We start from the raw sequence: 14814 nt of genomic DNA, 5'->3' as shown, positions 1-14814 counted from the left end.
TTTTTAAGTTTTCTAGATTAATTTTCTTAACGTATTCCTATGAATACAGTTAAATGCAATTATTAATATTTTGAGTCCCTTATCTAAAACCTATCAAACGGTGGCTTTTAGCTTCATTGAATTTTAAAGCCGATATTATATGTTTTGAATTCGTATTATCATATAAATTGAAATTGTTATAATAACAATTTTATGAATTGAGTTTTAGATTATTCTTTCTTAAATAATTATAGAATATATAGGTCATATACTCTATGGGTATCTTGAGTTCAATATTATGAAACATTACACCATTTGTAAGGCTAATATGTGTGTGCATCATCTGTTTATTGTGTCTGTAAGTATTTTGTATATTGTGTATTGAATTATTATCATCAAGAATTCTAAGATTTTGTCATAAAATATCATGACTAACATTGGTGATAAATTTTTTTTCCTGTCACGAGTTTATCTAAAATAGGATTGTTTATTTTTTGGGTGAGAAGTAAATATAGTACATATTGCATATCCTTATTCTGAGTATTTATTATGTATTAAAAGATGTCCACTTTCTTTTTAGATGGCAATACGAAAAGATAGCTACCATTTATAGTTACATATATTAGTATAAATTTTCTTGACATCTCTGTACTAATTAGGTTTATTGTGACCGATGGTATATATTGTCATCATATTGCTATGTTTCTTTTTCATAATAATCAAAATTGTAACCAATGGTTTTCCAACATTGACGTGAATATAACTTGAGTGACATATATTAATTCATGTGTTTTGATATAATAGTTCAACATGTCAAACCTAGCAAAGCTTGAATTTTTAGCTTTGGACATTACCGGAAAGAATTATTTGTCCAGGGTGTTGGATGCGGATAAACATTAAAATGCCAACAATCTTGGTGACACAATTAAAGAAGGTAATACAACATTCACCCAAGATAAGGCAAAGGCGATGATTTTCCTTCGCCATCATATCCACGCCGACTTAAAAACCGAGTACTTAACGGTTAAGGATCCACTTGACTTGTGGACCAAATTAAGAGAAAGATATGACCACCAAAAAACAGTAATATTACCAAGAGCTCCTTATGATTGGGTCAACTTAAGGTTACAAGACTTTAAATCAATAAGCGAGCATAACTCAGCTATATTTTGAATAACCTCACATTTGATTTTATGTGGGCAAAATATTACTGATGAGGATATGATGGAAAAAACATTCTCCACATTTCATGCATCGGATGTGATATTGCAGCAACAATATCGTGAAAGGGGTTTTACAAAATATTGTGACCTTATTTCGTATTTACTTGTGGCCGAACAAAACAATGAGCTCTTGATGAAAAATCATGAGACCCAACCAGTTGGCACGACCCCATTCCCTGAAGCGAATGCGGCAGCTCGTAATGATCAAAGTGGAAGTCGTGGTTGTGGTTACCATCGAGGTCGTGTTCGTGTTCGTGGTCGTGGTCATGGATATAACCGGGGAAGTTATCATGGTGTTCAGTTTAAGAGCACAAGATTCCATCACAAAGTGCAAGAAAATGGAAAGAAGCCCGAGTATGAAAGTGATAAAAAGACAAATGTAATCACATCAAATGCATGTCACCGATGTTGAAGTAATAACCATTGGGCTCGTACTTGTCGTACACCAAAACACTTGGTGACAATCTACCAACAATCAGTCAAAAATAAAGGAAAGGAATAGAAACAAACTTTGCATATGGCAACATTGATATCCCCAATGGTCATAATGAGCATACCAATACAACTGCTCTTGATGTGAATGATTTCATTATTGATCCAATCGATATGAATTCGGGTGATATCATGGATGATACACCCAAGTTGGATGCTTCCAATCTTCAATACATATGAATGATTGGACTTTAATAATGTTTTCCTTTATGTTATGCATATGTTATGTCTGGATGTTTTTTGTTTTCTTTATGTTATGTCTGGACATTTATTTTGAAATAATATTTTCATTTTAAGCATATGGTTTTTGGATTTGTTATGTTTGAAACGCGTAAGCCATTTTATTTATGTGATTTTTTTGTTATTTTTTTAAGTGTATGGAGCATTTAAAACACCCTATTAGTGATGAAGACATATGTCTAATCGACAGTGCAACCACGCATACAATTTTCAAGAAAAGAAATTTTTTCTCTAATATAATTAAAAAAGAGGCAAACGTTGGTACTATATCGGGTAGTTCAAAATTAATTGAAGGCTTTGGAGAAGCAAATGTTGTATTTCCGGGTGGAACACGTTTCAAATTTAATAATGCATTGTTTGCCCCATTGTATCAAAGAAATTTAATAAGTTTTAAATATATTCGTCTAAATGGATATCATCTTGAGACAACATGTGAGGGACATGATGAGTATCTTCAAATCACAAGTACAATTTCGGGTGAAAAACATGTATTAGAAAAGTTACCCGCACTTGCCACCGGTTTGTACTATACTAAAATCAATATAATTGAATCAAATATGGTCATAAACCAGAAGTTTATGGACCGGGAAAATTTTATTATTTGGCATGATCGGTTAGGCCATCCCGGATCAATTATGATGTGAAAAATTATTGAAAATACATGCGGGCATCCTTTGAAAAAAGGAAAGGTTCTTCAGCCTAAGGACATTACATGTGCTACATGCTCGCAAGGAAAATTAATTACTTGTCCATTACCGGCTAAGGTGGGGACCGAATCTCTTAGTTTTTTAGAAAGAATAATGGTGATATATGTGGGCTTATAAATCCCCATAGTGGACCATTTATATACTTTATGGTCCTAATTGATGCATCAACTAGATGGTCTCATGTGTGCTTATTATCAAGTCGTAATTTGACATTTGCACGACTACTTGCTCAATTAATAAGGTTAAGAGCACATTTCCCAGATTACCCCATTAAGAAAATTCAGTTAGACAATGCTGGTGAATTTACATCCCAAAAATTTAATGATTATTGCATGTCTATTGGGAAAATTCGGTTAGATAATGCTGGTGAATTTACATCCCAAACATTCAATGCTGGTGGAGCATCCTGTACCTCATGTCCACACACAAAATAGGCTTACTGAATCGCTTATTAAGCGATTTCAAATGATTGCAAGACCAATGATTATGAAATCAAAATTACCAGTCACTGCTTGGGGGCATGCAATTCTACATGCAGCAACACTAATTCGCATCAGACCAACGAGTTACCATACTTCCTCCCCATTGAAAATGGTTTTTGGTCAGGAACCAAATGTCTCCCATCTATGGATTTTTGGTTGTGCTGTATATGTTCCAATAGCTCCACCACAACGTACAAAGATGGGACCTCAAAGGAGGTTAGAAATATATGTTGGGTATGAGTCACCATCTATTATTAAATATTTAGAGCCAACAACAGGAGATTTTTTTACGGCTCGTTTCGTTGATTGTCATTTTGATGAACCAGCATTCCCAAAATTGGGGGGAGATGAAAAACAGCCAAAAGGTGATGTATGTTGGAATGAATTATCGTTATCTTATTTGGATCCTCGAACTAAACAGTGTGAACTTGAAGTTCAAAGAATAATTCATTTACAAAGATTAGAAAATCAATTACCAGATGCATTTACTGACCCAAAGAGAGTGACTAAGTCACATATACCGGCTGCGAATGCTCCAAGTAAAATCAGTGTCCCAGAAGGACATCTAATGCATGCCTAAAGCGTGGCATACCAATTGGTTCCAAAGACAAAAATCCTCGAAAGAAAAAAGGAGAAAATAATGAGCATAGTCAAATTGAGATAGCAATGCCAGAAAAAAGAGTCTCCTAAAGAGACTAGACATGCTAGTTCAAGACGAACATAAGGTACCTGAAAATGAAGAGATCTCAATAAACTATATCATGTCTAGGAAAGTATGGAACCGAAACCAAGTCGACGTCGATGATACCTTTTCATATAATGTAGCACTAGAAATAATGGAAAACAATGAGGATCATGAACCAATATCTGTTGATGAATGTAAACAGAGACATGATTGGCCAAAATGGAAGACGCAGTTGAAGCAGAATTACATTCCCTCACTAAACGGGAAGTCTTTGGTCCCGTAGTTCATAAAAACCTGAAGGTGTAAATGTTGTTGGTGACAAATGGGTCTTTGTGCGAAAATGTAATGAAAAGAATGAGATTACGCGCAACAAGGCACGATTGGTAGCACAGGGATTTTCACAAAGACCTGGAATTGATTATGAGGAGACGTATTCTCCTGTGATAGACGCAACGAATTTTCGTTATCTTGATAGTTTGGTAATACAACAAGGGATTGATATGCGTCTAATGGATGTTGTGGCAGCCTACCTTTATGGCTCACTTGATACAGAAATTTACATGAAACTACCAGCAGGATTCAAACTACCAGAATCATGTAAATCAAGTTCTCGAGAACATCTTTCATTTAAACTAAACAAATCATTATATGGGCTAAAACAATATGGGCGTATGTGGTATAATCGCCTAAGTGAGTATTTTTTGAAAGAAGGTTACTAAAATGATTCTGTTTGTCCATGCATTTTTTACAAAAAGATCAGAATATGAATTTGTTATAATTGTCGTATATGTTGATGATTTGAATATAATTTGAACTCATGGGGAGCTCCAAAAGGCAATCGAGTATTTGAAAAAGGGAGTTTGAAATGAAAGATCTTGGAAATACAAAGTTTTGTCTTGGGTTACAAATAGAACATCTTAAAGGTGAGATACTTATGCATCAAGAAACTTACATAGAAAAATTACTCAAAAGGTTTTACATGGAAAAATCACATCCACTGAGCACTCCAATGGTTGTGAGGTCACTTGATGTGGAAAAGGACACATTCCGACCACCAGAAGATGAAGAAGAAATTCTTGGTACAGAAGTACCGTATCTAAGTGCAATTGGCGCATTAATGTTCCTTGCGAGACATACACGGCCAGATATATCATTTTCATTAAATTTGTTGGCAAGGTATAGCTCATGCCCAACAAGGAGACATTGGAATGGGGTAAAACAAATATTTCGATATCTCCAAGGAACTAAAGATATGGGCTTGTATTTTACTAACCAATCGAAAACAAGTTTGATTGGTTTTGCAGATGCAGGGTATCTGTCTGATCCTCATACTTGCCGATCCCAAACAGTATATTTATTAACACACGGAGGCATTGCAATTTCATGGCATTCTGTGAAGTAAACAATCACAGCCACTTCATCTAACCATGCAGAATTATTGGCAAACCATGAATCTAGTCGACTATGTGTTTGGTTGAGAACTATAATACAACACATTCGTGGATCTTGTGGTATTTCTTCTGCAGACGAGGGACCAAGGGTTTTACATGAAGACAACGCAGCATGCATTGCACAACTCAAGGAAGGATACATCAAAAGAGACAGAACCAAACATATCTCCCCAAGTTCTTTTTTACACATGATCTACAAAAGAATGGGGATATTATCGTTCAACAATTCGCTCTAGCGAGAAATTGGCAGACTTGTTTACTAAATCACTTCCGACCTCAACATTCAAGAAATTAGTTCACAGGATCGGGATGCGCCGACTCAAGGAGATAAAATCATCTGGGGGAGAATAATACTCGTTGCATCTTTTTCCCTTAGCTATGGTTTTGTCCCAGTTGGTTTTCCTAGCAAGGTTTTTAACGAGGCAACATAAACAAGCGTATTTCAGCATGTGGATAGTCAAGGGGGAGTGCTATGAATTATTGTAATTATGGTGACTCTCCACCATTATATTGTGACTCTCCATATATTTAACTTCTCTTTGTATTTATTATGTAATTATGTAATGAGCCTATAAATAGAGGGCTCATGCTCCATATTGAGATATCAATAAGAATTCATTCCTCAATCTTCTCTATATTGTTAATAGGTTCTAGTTGTTTCACAACACAACACTTTTAATCATAACGAATTATTAGTTCCCCCAAACTAAGCAGGTTACAATAAACTGTTCTTTTTTACAGTAGGGTTACACATATCTTCATAATCATATAAAATTGATGTTAAACTGATATTGGAATTAGAATTAATACACTTAAGATGCTGATTAGTGAAACATAAAGAGGCCATAGAAGATGCAGATGTTAAAAAACACTACAGATGCTTGATGTTTAGAAAAATAAAGCAGCCATAGAAGATATAATCGAGATTGATTTTTAATAAATAAAGAACGAAAGATTTACCTGTGGATCTATGAATCGCAGGCTGATTAATGATGGAAGCAAAAGAAGGGGAAAGAGTGAGGATAACTGTGATGTACTTGAGAGATAATGGAAGTTTAGTTGAATATATAGGTTGAAGATATGGCGGGTTATAGGAGATAATCCCGCCATTTTGTTGAAGAGGGTAAAAATGGAATTGATATATAAACCTGATCTTGATCTCCTTCTTCCTCTCCAAATCTTTCCAATCTGGAAAGAAAGATATATACTCTTAAAACTCCATCCTTCCCCTTTCCATCTCTTCCTTTCTCTTCATAAAAAAACTCTAGAACACCAAATTTTTGCAAATTTATTACAAATCTTTTCTTTCCTCTCATTTAATAAAACTCGGGAACAGAGCGTATACGCATCAACAGTTTATGTTTCAATTAGACGTATAACGATTTCCACCGTCATATTTTGGGATTGTTTCTGTTTCCCACTCACACTTTACTAGTGAGAGGTAAGGGGTTCAAACCTCACTATCACCAATTTATATAGAAGATATGAGGGATGACCCTGGCTTGCCAAGGTTCGAGTCCTGATCTCACCCGGTTTTACCGGCTCCTCTTTGTCGTGCCATTTGGTTACAGAGCTTTCGGGCTCTACTAGTTGTGGATCTTGGGCCACAACCTTGATTTTTGGTCTTGTTTGTGTGTTAAAGACGTGTATTTAAGAGTTCATGTGGGTATACGGGTTCATAGTTGGTTGTTAGTGTGTTTACAAGATTGAAGAAAAGTGTATTTTGCTTCAGGTTTGTGAAAGTGTTTGTTTGTATGTACTTGTGGTGTTAAAAGTTGTTAAAGTTTAAGATTTAAGTGTTTAAAGTCTTCAAAATGAATGAATCTTAGATCTACAATGTGTTGAAGTGTTTCATTCGAGTTTCCAAGAGAGGAAAGGTGTGAAAAGACATGATAAAGTACAATCCGTACTTTCCTGAAAAACATTCGAATCGAATACCACAAACTATTCGAATCGAACATACGAATCCATTCGAATCGAATTTCTTAAACCATTCGAATCGAATTTCTTAAACCATTCGAATCGAATTTCTTTTCGATTCGATTTCTTTCAAAATTCGATTCGATTGATCTTCCATTCGATTCGTTTACACCCATTCAATTTGAATCCTTTCGGATTCGATTGGTTTAGACTTGTAACTTTTCATATAATCTGTTTTAAACTGTTTGGACTAAATACTTGGGTTAAGCTAAAACGATCGAGACCGAAGAGATAAAGAACTTTATAATATTTGAAAATGAAGCTAGAACTACAAATAAGCCTCCTAAACTGCTAAAATAGGACAATAACTTTGAAGAATTCAAATAGTGTTTCACGAGCTACATTAGAATCAATGATTATGCTCTTCTTAGACCTATTGAGACTGCTCCTTACATTCCTATGAACAATACCCCTTATGGACAAGTTCCCAAGCCAGTGGTATCCTATAATGATGAAGACAGGAAAATGTTAAATCATGATCAAAAGGCCTATGGTGCTCGTAGTGTGTACCTTTCACCAGAGATTGCTCAAACTTTGAGGGATCACACAATTGCTAAAGGCTTATGGGATGCTTTTGTCAACAAGTTTGAAGGGAATACATAGATGCGGAAAAGTAGAAAAGCCATGCTGAAGGGTGAGTTTAATATGTTTAACCATGTGCAAGGAGAAACGGTTGAAAATCTCATTCATAGGTTTGAAACTTTGATCACCAAGATAAGGAGTGCACGCATTGATTATGAACAAATTGAAATCAATGACAAGTTGTTGAACTCCCTAGCATATACCTGGAACAGTAGTGTGATCACTATTAAGAGAAAAACGAACATTCGAATCACTCCTCTTTCTGAGTTGACATCCACCATCAAGTCATTTGAAACAGATGACAAACTCAAATTGGTTAACTACATAAGTTCTCTAAATCATGCTGGAATTTCTACCGGGTATGGAGTTAGTACAACTTTTCTTAGCCATGCACATCCCACAATTCATGCAGTTGACGGGGTTATGATGTTTTCCACTTAGCCAATTCAAAACTCTGCATTCAAGACTGGTGCAAGTCCACAAGAACCATCAAGTTCAAGTTCCTTTCAAGATGCGGTTGATAAAGCTATTGAGCAAGCGCTGAAGGCTCACTGGAATCAAGAAACTTGCAAGCAGCCCATCCTGTTTAGCTCCTCAATTTGATGCTTCACATGTGGCACTACTTCCTTTTTTTCAACAACGAGACATTCCCGAGATCAATAAGAAGGATCTCAAAAAGATGGACATCAAATATCAGATGGCCATGGCTTTTCCCCGAGCCTCCAACTTCATGAAGAAATATGGCAAGAACAGCTTTAGAGTTTCGTATGGGAATGGAATCGGGTTTGATAAAGATAAGCTCCGATGCTACAACTGCAATGAGACTGGGCACTTTGCGAGGGAATGCACAAATCCACCCATAGCTGCAAATGACATCAAGATCACTTATGTCGACAATGAAGGTGGGAGAAGAAGTGACAAAAGGCCTGAACAGAGCTCCTCCTCAAAACAAAGAATTGGTCAAAGCAACACATCTAAAGGGAATTCTAGATCCAGCTCTAAGGCCATGATCACTATATCAGCCGAAAGATTCAAGCTGGATTGGGAAGATGAGCAATTTGCTGAGCTGATCAATCCTCTAACCTTCGCCTGGATGGCATTTGTGAATGAAGACCAACCCTCATCAAGCTCTGCTGATGAGGCACATCAAACCGTCTCAGACATTCCCGAGTTACACAAACTTTGCACTCAAGCTTGTATTGATAAGATTAAGAACTATAGAACTCATAATGCTGCCATGATAGATGAAAATCTTGTCCTTAGATGTCAGAATGATAATTACAAGAAGGCTGAAAAGATTTTTACCACCAGGATTAAAACTCATAATAATGATATGGCTAAACCAAATGAAAAATTGTTTCATCCTGATAAACTAGCTGGGCATCATGAAAGACGTGTTGTAGAATTAAACGCTAATATTTAGAGGCTAGAATTAGACATAGCACAAAGAAAAAAAGTCATAGAAAGACTTGAGTTAGCCTCTGATAAACTAAATGGAATCATTGGGGGCACAAATTGGGGTGAAACAAAATACATGTATAGGCTACGATAATACAACTGTTCCACCTCTTTTTAATGAGAATTATACTAGCCTACCTCACTTTGGTTTCAATACCCCACCAGAGGACAAAATGGTCTATGGTATTGGTCATGTGCCAAAACTAAAGACATTTGTTCCTCCTGTCCACAGGCCTGTTGATCCCAATCCTTCATAAGTTAGTTCTAATGGTAGTTTATCTTCTTCAGCAAGTTGTGTAGAAGGAAGTGATTGTGTGGAAAGGACATGGTTAAGGAGAGAAAAAAGATTTTAAATTCACTTTTGATATAAGTGTGAATCTATAACAATCATTTGATAACTCTGTCTGTAATAATAATATTGTGAAGAACATTTTGAATGACCATGTAGCATGTGAGAGTGTTGATGTTGGCATTTATCAAAAGAATTTAAATGAAAATGATGATTTTTTTTCTGATAGTGACTGTGAAATTGTATATGATGAAACCTTCACTAAACGAAATGTGAATGAAAATGTTATTGATAAGACAAACAAAACAAGTTGTTCATCAAAAGATTGTAAAATTGAGGGAGATTACAATAAACGAAACAGTTTTGAAAATGAAAAGGCTAGCACATCAAGTAAATATGTTCCGCCTCAAAAACACTTTTTCTTTCAATACACTAATCAATATGAACAACCTCATTTATATAATCACTTTGATAATAGCTACTAGGGTTATCATCAACAAGATTATGTTAATTCATTCCATTCAAATGTTTTATATGATCGAGGTTATAGATTAGATAACCTCCATATTCCTTTCCAAGTATAACCATTTTCATCACACCGTGTATATCATAATTCTGACGAATTCTGTTAGGACTCTAGAAGAAACTGTTGTTTTGTGTGCGAAAATCCTTCTCACCTTGCAAGACATTGCAAGAACTGCCATAGACAACAAAATTAAATGAATAATCGGTTTAATCAGTTCCGTTCAAAGGCTGTACTAAGCTCAAGAACAAGAACTTATCAATCTGACAGGTTTGCTAGTGAAATGGATGTGAGATCCAAAAAGCCTTTTTGGATAACCAAAAAGGAGAGAGCAAAAAGGGGCTCTAAGACTGAAAAGTCGAAGAACCCACCAAAAATAATTGTGAAAAGAAGTCCAAAGATTGAAAGATCCGAGGATTTTGTTTTAAAACCAAGAAGAAGACGATCCAAAAAGTCTTCTAAGACCAAGAAAACTGCATCTGCATGGGTTCCTAAGGAGTGCTCTTCTGATTTGGACACACCTCAACACTTCATAATTCCATAAAATAAAATAAAATTTGGTAACTTTGTAGTTGATTTTCCCTAGACAACTAAGTCTCGGGAACCCGTGCCTAATTAGACTGCTATTGTGTGTAGGGTCAGTTAAGACGACCTGTCAACAGTATTTGGTACTTGGACAGTGGTTGCACCCAACACATGATAGGAGATGAGTTATTTTTTGGCGTTCAACCGTTAAATGGTGGACACATTTCATTTGTAGGTGACATGGGAGGAAATATCACAAAGAGAGGAAGGGTATCAAACAGAATTTTAGCGATTGATGATGTAAATCTTGTGGAACAGCTCAACCAGAATCTGCTCAGTGTTTCACAAATTTGTGATCGAGAGTACTCCACTCTATTCATGGAAACTAATTGTTTGATCTTAAAACCAGGTTTCAAAGTCTCCGAGGAATGGATCTTGATGCGTACTCCAAGGCAAAATGATGCTTATATATTAGATATGAATAACTCTTACTCACGTAATGCCGCTTCATGTTAAATATCTAAGGCCTCGGAGAACGACTCATCTTTATGGCATAGACGTCCTGGGTGTGACATTCGTCAATTTCGGGTCACTCTTGTATTTGTTTTATTATGTAAGCCCGACCCGTTTTGTAACCCAAACTCTTTGATATAATCAAAATGATAGATTTTATATTAAAATATTGTTTTATACTTGTCGGGTCTCAAAAACACCCTTTTCGATCCCTAAAATGGCCTTAAAACGCTTTAAAACAACTCCGGGGGGCAAAACTGCCAATTTTGAAAGTTCAGAATTTCCACCAAGTGACCTTAGCGCCGCGCTAAGGTCAAGGGCAGAGACCTTAGCGCCGCGCGAAGGGAGGCCTGCAACAGCTCGTTTTTGTTTGGTTTTTTATGCTTTCTTGTGACTTTAACCAATCCAATTGCATGCAATATGCTTTATGCAGTGTAGGACTTGTCCAACATACTCTAAAAATACATGTCCATCTTCGTCATTTTGAACCCGCTCACACTCCATTTTCTCTTCCAAATTCTTAAGATTAAAGGTTGTTCTTCATGTTCTTGGCAATTTAACTTTTAAAAGTCAAACTGACCATAATACTTGGTTTTAACTATCATATTATTACTTAAAACTTGTGGCACAACATATATATAATATACACCCCTTGTTACCTTTGGTGGTCACTTCCCCGGTCTCGGTCGGTGGAGTGTCGGGCCTCGTAAGGCAAGGCTACATGGAGGACTTTCGTAGTCCTTGATATATACATATTTATATAACTTGTTTATACATATTAACCATGCTTAACTTCTGCTCATTTTAGTTTGTATATCATATTTATGAAGTTCCATGGTTATGGGTTTGTAGAGACTAGCCTTGGTTTAACCGTAAATAGCTCTAGACCGTAAATCGAACTTTGTTTACTAGTTTTGTTAAATAATTGTTTAAACATGCTTATTTGTTATATTTAAGTTTCTGAAATCATTTTTATAAGTTTGTAGAATCTTACCTCGGTCTTAACCGGAAACTAGATCCGAACCGAAAACCGAACTTTCGTTTAAAGACTTTATTGTTAACTTTTTGGTTGTAAAACTTAAGTATCATCTTTATAAATTATTATACAAGTTCTTTGATATTTGGGCATGTGGCAACCATCCATGAACTTATTGTGAGGTGGAAACCCGAACATCCTGCTTTTCTATGTTCTAGAGACTTGTATGTAACTAATGAGAGTGAAGATATTATACACAATGTGTGTATTCCGCCCAAAAGTTTTCTTTTAGTTCAAAATGATCAATATGTAGAATTAGAACAAGTCATTGCTGAGATCGCACGAGAACATCCACTTTGAATTTGAAAGAGAAGGTTCGAAAACATATTTATTCTGACTTAGAGGGCGAAGTGCACTGGAATACCGATGTGTACCATGCCCCTGAATTTACATATGGTAATATTCATCTCTTACCAAAAACAAGTCATTTATGGATATTATTAGGGGAGCCCTGGAGAGCTAGTCTAGGCCCCTGTTCGATCCACAAGGATCAAGATCAAATGAACGCTTATGTTCTTTCTATTAAGCGAAGATATATTTCTAACCCCTCAGTAACTAATAATCAAGAGAGACACAAATTTTTTAGTTCGTATATTTCTGGTAAAAATAAAAAAAGGAGATAGGAGTGCATTACCAAGGGACATTTGTTTCTTTTATCTTCCCCTCATCATGAAAAAGGAAATTTTTTTTATCACGATTCAAGATTCTAAAAAAAAAGAATTGATCGTTCAAGTATTCGAAATTTTAGCGTAAATCGGAAATAGGATCTCGTATTTGCGTGTACCTATATCTGACATACTGAAACTTTTTTTTATCATTAGAGATTGGTCGGGCAAAAAGTCAGAATTCGAGATTTTAAATCAACAATTCCAAATAAAAAAAATGACGAGGAAGGCGCAATAGAATTCTGGGAGAACATTCCATATGCATTATTTTATTGCGACAATCTCCCGAATGGTATGAGGATTTCCAAGATTGGAATAGAGAAATTTATCTAAAGTGTAGCTATGATGGTCTTCAAATAGAGTTGATCCACTAAGGTATTTAGCAGTGGTGTAGGATCAGATCCCAAAGATAGTAAGTCTTTCCTTTCGAAAGTCTTTTTCAAAAACTCTATATAATCTAAATTTCTATATGATATGAAACTGAGATAGTTACCTTTCAAAAAATTCTAATAATAGGCGAAATTTTTATGTTTTATTCTTCTGAAGGTAGGAGAAAAGATAAAACTAAAATAAACCGGATTTTTAATCCAAACTTAATATTTAAGTTTGAAAATAATTTTATTAACTTCTTTTAGTTAACCCAAAAAATGGGATAGATCTACGATACATCTTATTCAGTTAGATACGGTATATGTGGAAGCTTTACAGTATTGATGCATTCCCTGATTATGAAAATAATTGTTTGTATCAAACTAATTTATCTTTTTTGACCTCCTCCTTTCTTTAATATCCAAGAGGTCAAATTAATATTGTTGTTCAAGTTCCAGTTGGTGTTTCCATTGAATTTGATCGAAGAAGATCCGAATCACGCTCTGTAGGATTTGAACCTACGACATCGGGTTTTGGAGACCCGCGTTCTACCGAACTGAACTAAGAGCGCTTTCTTATCATAAAAGAGAATACTGTAAAGAAAAAAGAAAAGAATTGTCCCCAGTACATCTTGTATGCATACTATATAGTTTCATAAGAATGAAAGATTCTATATGATATGTCCATTGTGAGTTGTTCTTAAAAAATACCTCATTACTGATCAAAGGAGTAGTAATAGGTAGGGATGACAGGATTTGAACCCGTGACATTTTGTACCCAAAACAAACGCACTACCAAGCTGCGCTATATCCCTTCCGTTGGTCTACAGTGTCATTGTAAAGAATTCCTGCCTTGTTTTCCACATCGTTATCTCCTCTATTAAAATATAGAATTTTAATTTTCATTTCGTATTTTTGGTTTCATTTAACATATAATAATAGCAAAATACTTCTATCTATATGAAATATGGAACGAAATCCCAAGGAAAAATAACTAAGTCTTTTTGGGGAATACTGGAGAAGAAAAGGATGTTTTTTCTGTATTTAACAAAAAGTCAATCTTTTTGACTAGATCATTGTACATTTAAATATGTATTATCTTATTGATTCCAATAAAATGAAAAAATGAAGGAGGTTTTTCAATGCGAGATCTAAAAACATATCTTTCCGTGGCACCGGTACTAAGTACTCTATGGTTTGGTTCTTTGGCAGGTTTATTGAAGTAGAAGAACTCATATTCCAAATGAACAATTTCAAACTTGAAAAGGATCTTTCTGATTCTCGAAGAATGAGGGGCAAGAGGATTGATCGAGAAAGATCTCTTGTTCTTATTATAAGATCTTGATTGAATCCGCATATGTTTGGTAAAGAGAATAATCTTCTCATTTGAGAATAATAAAAAACGGAAAGTGTTCAATTGGAACATGAAAACGTGACTAAATTGGTCCTAGTTACTCTTCAGGATGGAGTGGAAGAAGGGAGGGGATTCTCGAACGCAGAAAAGGATCCAATAACTTCGAAAGAATTGAACGAGGAGCCGTATGAGGTGAAAATCTCATGTACGATTCTGTAGAGTGGCAGTAAGAGTGACTTAACTGTCAACTTTTCCACTATCA

The 14814-nt window shown here is 35.4% G+C and overlaps 1 non-coding gene across 1 annotated transcript; it reads right to left on the bottom strand.

The window, feature by feature from the left end:
* Positions 1 to 13696: 13696 nt before the first annotated feature.
* On the bottom strand, positions 13697 to 13770 carry TRNAW-CCA (transfer RNA tryptophan (anticodon CCA)). Its single transcript has one exon. It is a non-coding gene; the product is annotated as a tRNA-Trp (tRNA).
* Between the last annotated feature and the right edge of the window lie 1044 nt (positions 13771 to 14814).

Source organism: Bidens hawaiensis, unplaced genomic scaffold (genome assembly GCF_021521415.1).
Source record: "Bidens hawaiensis isolate Kalapana, Puna unplaced genomic scaffold, B.hawaiensis_p1.1 tig00034302_1, whole genome shotgun sequence".
Taxonomy (NCBI): Eukaryota; Viridiplantae; Streptophyta; class Magnoliopsida; order Asterales; family Asteraceae; genus Bidens; species Bidens hawaiensis.
Note: the sequence above shows the minus strand (reverse complement) of the source record. Positions and strands in the feature narration are given on the sequence as shown.